The following is an 8062-nucleotide window of genomic DNA, read 5'->3' as shown; positions in this document are numbered from 1 at the left end:
ATATGCCCCTCTGTATGTGGAGCGCCGCTCTTAGTATATGCCCCTCTGTATGTGGAGCGCCGCTCTTAGTATATGCCCCTCTGTATGTGGAGCGCCGCTCTTAGTATATGCCCCTCTGTATGTGGAGCGCCGCTCTTAGTATATGCCCCTCTGTATGTGGAGCACCGCTCTTAGTATATACCCCCTCTGTATGTGAAGCGCCGCTCTTAGTATATGCCCCTCTGTATGTGGAGCGCCGCTCTTAGTATATGCCCCTCTGTATGTGGAGCGCCGCTCTTAGTATATGCCCCCTGTATGTGGAGCGTCACTCTTAGTATATACCCCCTCTGTATGTGGAGCGCTGCTCTTAGTATAAGCCCCCTCTGTATGTGGAGCGCCCCTCTTACTATATACCCCCTCTGTATGTGGAGCGCCCCTCTTAGTATAAGCCCCCTCTGTATGTGGAGCGCCCCTCTTAGTATAAGCCCCCTCTGTATGTGGAGCGCCCCTCTTAGTATAAGCCCCTCTGTATGTGGAGCACCCCTCTTAGTATATGCCCTCTCTGTATGTGGAGCGCCCCTCTTAGTATAAGCCTCTCTGTATGTGGAGTGCCCCTCTTAGTATATGCCCCTCTGTATGTGGAGTGCTGCTCTTAGTATATGCCCCCTCTGTATGTGGAGCGCCCCTCTTAGTATAAGCCCCTCTGTATGTGGAGCGCCGCTCTTAGTATATGCCTCTCTGTATGTGGAGTGCCCCTCTTAGTATAAGCCCCTCTGTATGTGGAGCGCCCCTCTTAGTATATACCCCCTCTGTATGTGGAGCGCCGCTCTTAGTATATGCCTCTCTGTATGTGGAGTGCCCCTCTTAGTATATGCCCCTCTGTATGTGGAGCGCCGCTCTTAGTATATGCCCCCTGTATGTGGAGCATCGCTCTTAGTATATGCCCCTCTGTATGTGGAGCACCGCTCTTAGTATATGCCCCCTGTATGTGGAGCGTCACTCTTAGTATATACCCCCTCTGTATGTGGAGCGCTGCTCTTAGTATAAGCCCCCTCTGTATGTGGAGCGCCCCTCTTACTATATACCCCCTCTGTATGTGGAGCGCCCCTCTTAGTATATGCCCCTCTGTATGTGGAGCGCCGCTCTTAGTATAAGCCCCCTCTGTATGTGGAGCGCCCCTCTTAGTATATGCCCCTCTGTATGTGGAGCGCTGCTCTTAGTATAAGCCCCCTCTGTATGTGGAGCACCGCTCTTAGTATATGCCCCTCTGTATGTGGAGTGCTGCTCTTAGTATATACCCCCTCTGTATGTGGAGCGCCCCTCTTAGTATATACCCCCTCTGTATGTGGAGCGCCCCTCTTAGTATAAGCCCCTCTGTATGTGGAGCGCCCCTCTTAGTATATACCCCCTCTGTATGTGGAGCGCCCCTCTTAGTATATGCCTCTCTGTATGTGGAGCGCTGCTCTTAGTATAAGCCTCTCTGTATGTGGAGTGCCCCTCTTAGTATATGCCCCTCTGTATGTGGAGCGCCGCTCTTAGTATAAGCCCCCTCTGTATGTGGAGCGCCGCTCTTAGTATATGCCCCTCTGTATGTGGAGCGCCGCTCTTAGTATATGCCTCTCTGTATGTGGAGCGCAGCTCTTAGTATATGCCCCCTCTGTATGTGGAGCGCTGCTCTTAGTATAAGCCCCTCTGTATGTGGAGCGCCGCTCTTAGTATAAGCCCCCTCTGTATGTGGAGCGCCCCTCTTAGTATATGCCCCTCTGTATGTGGAGCGCCCCTCTTAGTATAAGCCCCCTCTGTATGTGGAGCGCCGCTCTTAGTATAAGCCCCCTCTGTATGTGGAGCGCCCCTCTTAGTATATACCCCTCTGTATGTGGAGTGCTGCTCTTAGTATAAGCCCCCTCTGTATGTGGAGCGCCCCTCTTAGTATATACCCCTCTGTATGTGGAGTGCTGCTCTTAGTATAAGCCCCCTCTGTATGTGGAGCGCAGCTCTTAGTATATGCCCCCTCTGTATGTGGAGTGCTGCTCTTAGTATATGCCCCCTCTGTATGTGGAGCGCTGCTCTTAGTATAAGCCCCCTCTGTATGTGGAGCGCCCCTCTTAGTATAAGCCCCTCTGTATGTGGAGTGCTGCTCTTAGTATATGCCCCCTCTGTATGTGGAGCGCCCCTCTTAGTATAAGCCCCTCTGTATGTGGAGCGCCCCTCTTAGTATATGCCCCTCTGTATGTGAAGTGCTGCTCTTAGTATATGCCCCTCTGTATGTGGAGCGTCGCTCTTAGTATATGCCCCTTTGTATGTGGAGTGCCACTCTTAGTATAAGCCCCTCTGTATGTGGAGCGCTGCTCTTAGTATAAGCCCCTCTGTATGTGGAGCGCTGCTCTTAGTATAAGCCCCCTCTGTATGTGGAGCGCCCCTCTTAGTATATACCCCCTCTGTATGTGGAGCGCCGCTCTTAGTATATGCCCTTCTGTATGTGGAGCGCCCCTCTTAGTATATACCCCCTCTGTATGTGGAGCGCCCCTCTTAGTATATACCCCCTCTGTATGTGGATCGCCCCTCTTAGTATATACCCCCTCTGTATGTGGAGCGCCGCTCTTAGTATATGCTCTTCTGTATGTGGAGTGCTGCTCTTAGTATATACCCCCTCTGTATGTGGAGCGCCGCTCTTAGTATATGCTCTTCTGTATGTGGAGTGCTGCTCTTAGTATATACCCCCTCTGTATGTGGAGCGCTGCTCTTAGTATATGCCCCCTCTGTATGTGGAGCACCGCTCTTAGTATATACTCTTCTGTATGTGGAGCGCCCCTCTTAGTATATACCCCCTCTGTATGTGGAGCGCCCCTCTTAGTATATGCCCCTCTGTATGTGGAGCGCCGCTCTTAGTATATACCCCTCTGTATGTGGAGCGCCGCTCTTAGTATATACCCCTCTGTATGTGGAGCGACCCTCTTAGTATAAGCCCCTCTGTATGTGGAGCGCAGCTCTTAGTATAAGCCCCTCTGTATGTGGAGTGCTGCTCTTAGTATAAGCCCCCTCTGTATGTGGAGCGCCCCTCTTAGTATAAGCCCCCTCTGTATGTGGAGCACCGCTCTAAGTATATGCCCCTCTGTATGTGGAGCGCCCCTCTTAGTATATACCCCTCTGTATGTGGAGCGCCCCTCTTAGTATATGCCCCTCTGTATGTGGAGCGCCCCTCTTAGTATAAGCCCCCTCTGTATGTGGAGCGCTGCTCTTAGTATAAGCCCCTCTGTATGTGGAGCGCCCCTCTTAGTATATGCCCCCTCTGTATGTGGAGCGCTGCTCTTAGTATATACCCCCTCTGTATGTGGAGCGCTGCTCTTAGTATATGCCCCCTCTGTATGTGGAGCGCTGCTCTTAGTATAAGCCCCCTCTGTATGTGGAGCGCCCCTCTTAGTATAAGCCCCTCTGTATGTGGAGCGCTGCTCTTAGTATATGCCCTCTGTATGTGGAGCGCCGCTCTTAGTATAAGCCCCTCTGTATGTGGAGCGCTGCTCTTAGTATATGCCCTCTCTGTATGTGGAGTGCCCCTCTTAGTATATGCCCCCTCTGTATGTGGAGCGCCCCTCTTAGTATATACCCCCTCTGTATGTGGAGCGCCGCTCTTAGTATAGGCCCCTCTGTATGTGGAGCGCCCCTCTTAGTATAAGCCCCTCTGTATGTGGAGCGCTGCTCTTAGTATATACCCCCTCTGTATGTGGAGCACCCCTCTTAGTATATGCCCCCTCTGTATGTGGAGCGCTGCTCTTAGTATATGCCCTCTCTGTATGTGGAGCGCCCCTCTTAGTATATGCCCTCTCTGTATGTGGAGCGCCCCTCTTAGTATATACCCCCTCTGTATGTGGAGCGCCGCTCTTAGTATAAGCCCCTCTGTATGTGGAGCGCCCCTCTTAGTATAAGCCCCTCTGTATGTGGAGCGCCCCTCTTAGTATAAGCCCCTCTGTATGTGGAGCGCTGCTCTTAGTATAAGCCCCCTCTGTATGTGGAGCGCAGCTATTAGTATATACCCCCTCTGTATGTGGGGCGCCGCTCTTAGTATATGCCCCCTCTGTATGTGGAGCGCTGCTCTTAGTATAAGCCCCCTCTGTATGTGGAGCGCCCCTCTTACTATATACCCCCTCTGTATGTGGAGCGCCCCTCTTAGTATATGCCCCTCTGTATGTGGAGCGCCGCTCTTAGTATAAGCCCCCTCTGTATGTGGAGCGCCCCTCTTAGTATATGCCCCTCTGTATGTGGAGCGCTGCTCTTAGTATAAGCCCCCTCTGTATGTGGAGCACCGCTCTTAGTATATGCCCCTCTGTATGTGGAGTGCTGCTCTTAGTATATACCCCCTCTGTATGTGGAGCGCCCCTCTTAGTATATACCCCCTCTGTATGTGGAGCGCCCCTCTTAGTATAAGCCCCTCTGTATGTGGAGCGCCCCTCTTAGTATATACCCCCTCTGTATGTGGAGCGCCCCTCTTAGTATATGCCTCTCTGTATGTGGAGCGCTGCTCTTAGTATAAGCCTCTCTGTATGTGGAGTGCCCCTCTTAGTATATGCCCCTCTGTATGTGGAGCGCCGCTCTTAGTATAAGCCCCCTCTGTATGTGGAGCGCCGCTCTTAGTATATGCCCCTCTGTATGTGGAGCGCCGCTCTTAGTATATGCCTCTCTGTATGTGGAGCGCAGCTCTTAGTATATGCCCCCTCTGTATGTGGAGCGCTGCTCTTAGTATAAGCCCCTCTGTATGTGGAGCGCTGCTCTTAGTATATGCCCCTCTGTATGTGGAGCGCCGCTCTTAGTATAAGCCCCCTCTGTATGTGGAGCGCCCCTCTTAGTATATGCCCCTCTGTATGTGGAGCGCCCCTCTTAGTATAAGCCCCCTCTGTATGTGGAGCGCCGCTCTTAGTATAAGCCCCCTCTGTATGTGGAGCGCCCCTCTTAGTATATACCCCTCTGTATGTGGAGTGCTGCTCTTAGTATAAGCCCCCTCTGTATGTGGAGCGCAGCTCTTAGTATATGCCCCCTCTGTATGTGGAGTGCTGCTCTTAGTATATGCCCCCTCTGTATGTGGAGCGCTGCTCTTAGTATAAGCCCCCTCTGTATGTGGAGCGCCCCTCTTAGTATAAGCCCCTCTGTATGTGGAGTGCTGCTCTTAGTATATGCCCCCTCTGTATGTGGAGCGCCCCTCTTAGTATAAGCCCCTCTGTATGTGGAGCGCCCCTCTTAGTATATGCCCCTCTGTATGTGAAGTGCTGCTCTTAGTATATGCCCCTCTGTATGTGGAGCGTCGCTCTTAGTATATGCCCCTTTGTATGTGGAGTGCCACTCTTAGTATAAGCCCCTCTGTATGTGGAGCGCTGCTCTTAGTATAAGCCCCTCTGTATGTGGAGCGCTGCTCTTAGTATAAGCCCCCTCTGTATGTGGAGCGCCCCTCTTAGTATATACCCCCTCTGTATGTGGAGCGCCGCTCTTAGTATATGCCCTTCTGTATGTGGAGCGCCCCTCTTAGTATATACCCCCTCTGTATGTGGAGCGCCCCTCTTAGTATATACCCCCTCTGTATGTGGATCGCCCCTCTTAGTATATACCCCCTCTGTATGTGGAGCGCCGCTCTTAGTATATGCTCTTCTGTATGTGGAGTGCTGCTCTTAGTATATACCCCCTCTGTATGTGGAGCGCTGCTCTTAGTATATGCCCCCTCTGTATGTGGAGCACCGCTCTTAGTATATACTCTTCTGTATGTGGAGCGCCCCTCTTAGTATATACCCCCTCTGTATGTGGAGCGCCCCTCTTAGTATATGCCCCTCTGTATGTGGAGCGCCGCTCTTAGTATATACCCCTCTGTATGTGGAGCGCCGCTCTTAGTATATACCCCTCTGTATGTGGAGCGACCCTCTTAGTATAAGCCCCTCTGTATGTGGAGCGCAGCTCTTAGTATAAGCCCCTCTGTATGTGGAGTGCTGCTCTTAGTATAAGCCCCCTCTGTATGTGGAGCGCCCCTCTTAGTATAAGCCCCCTCTGTATGTGGAGCACCGCTCTTAGTATATGCCCCTCTGTATGTGGAGCGTCGCTCTTAGTATAGGCCCCTCTGTATGTGGAGCGCCCCTCTTAGTATATGCCCCCTCTGTATGTGGAGCGCTGCTCTTAGTATATACCCCCTCTGTATGTGGAGCGCTGCTCTTAGTATATGCCCCCTCTGTATGTGGAGCGCTGCTCTTAGTATAAGCCCCCTCTGTATGTGGAGCGCCCCTCTTAGTATAAGCCCCTCTGTATGTGGAGCGCTGCTCTTAGTATATGCCCCTCTGTATGTGGAGCGCCCCTCTTAGTATAAGCCCCTCTGTATGTGGAGCGCTGCTCTTAGTATATGCCCTCTCTGTATGTGGAGTGCCCCTCTTAGTATATGCCCCCTCTGTATGTGGAGCGCCCCTCTTAGTATATACCCCCTCTGTATGTGGAGCGCCGCTCTTAGTATAGGCCCCTCTGTATGTGGAGCGCCCCTCTTAGTATAAGCCCCTCTGTATGTGGAGCGCTGCTCTTAGTATATACCCCCTCTGTATGTGGAGCACCCCTCTTAGTATATGCCCCCTCTGTATGTGGAGCGCTGCTCTTAGTATATGCCCCCTCTGTATGTGGAGCGCCCCTCTTAGTATATGCCCTCTCTGTATGTGGAGCGCCCCTCTTAGTATATACCCCCTCTGTATGTGGAGCGCCGCTCTTAGTATAAGCCCCTCTGTATGTGGAGCGCCCCTCTTAGTATAAGCCCCTCTGTATGTGGAGCGCCCCTCTTAGTATAAGCCCCTCTGTATGTGGAGCGCTGCTCTTAGTATAAGCCCCCTCTGTATGTGGAGCGCAGCTATTAGTATATACCCCCTCTGTATGTGGGGCGCCGCTCTTAGTATATGCCCCCTCTGTATGTGGAGCGCTGCTCTTAGTATAAGCCCCCTCTGTATGTGGAGCGCCCCTCTTAGTATAAGCCCCCTCTGTATGTCGAGCGCCCCTCTTAGTATAAGCCCCTCTGTATGTGGAGCGCCCCTCTTAGTATAAGCCCCTCTGTATGTGGAGCGCCCCTCTTAGTATAAGCCCCCTCTGTATGTGGAGCGCAGCTATTAGTATATACCCCCTCTGTATGTGGGGCGCCGCTCTTAGTATAAGCCCCCTCTGTATGTGGAGCGCCGCTCTTAGTATAAGCCCCCTCTGTATGTCGAGCGCCCCTCTTAGTATAAGCCCCTCTGTATGTGGAGCGCCCCTCTTAGTATAAGCCCCTCTGTATGTGGAGCGCCCCTCTTAGTATAAGCCCCTCTGTATGTGGAGCGCCCCTCTTAGTATAAGCCCCCTCTGTATGTGGAGCGCTGCTCTTAGTATATGCCCCTCTGTATGTGGAGCGCCGCTCTTAGTATATACCCCCTCTGTATGTGGAGCCCCCCCCTTAGTATAAGCCCCTCTGTATGTGGAGCGCTGCTCTTAGTATATACCCCCTCTGTATGTGGAGCGCCGCTCTTAGTATATACCCCCTCTGTATGTGGAGCGCCCCTCTTAGTATATGCCCCTCTGTATGTGGAGCGCCGCTCTTAGTATAGGCCCCTCTGTATGTGGAGCGCCCCTCTTAGTATAAGCCCCTCTGTATGTGGAGCGCTGCTCTTAGTATAAGCCCCCTCTGTATGTGGAGCGCCCCTCTTAGTATATGCCCCCTCTGTATGTGGAGCGCTGCTCTTAGTATATGCCCCCTCTGTATGTGGAGCGCCCCTCTTAGTATATGCCCCCTCTGTATGTGGAGCGCCGCTCTTAGTATATACCCCCTCTGTATGTGGAGCGCAGCTCTTAGTATATGCCCCCTCTGTATGTGGAGCGCCCCTCTTAGTATAAGCCCCCTCTGTATGTGGAGCGCCGCTCTTAGTATATACCCCCTCTGTATGTGGAGCCCCCCCCTTAGTATAAGCCCCTCTGTATGTGGAGCGCTGCTCTTAGTATATACCCCCTCTGTATGTGGAGCGCCGCTCTTAGTATATACCCCCTCTGTATGTGGAGCGCCCCTCTTAGTATAAGCCCCTCTGTATGTGGAGCGCCCCTCTTAGTATAA

Source organism: Dendropsophus ebraccatus, chromosome 14 (assembly GCF_027789765.1).
Source record: "Dendropsophus ebraccatus isolate aDenEbr1 chromosome 14, aDenEbr1.pat, whole genome shotgun sequence".
Lineage (NCBI taxonomy): Eukaryota > Metazoa > Chordata > Amphibia > Anura > Hylidae > Dendropsophus > Dendropsophus ebraccatus.
Note: the sequence above shows the minus strand (reverse complement) of the source record.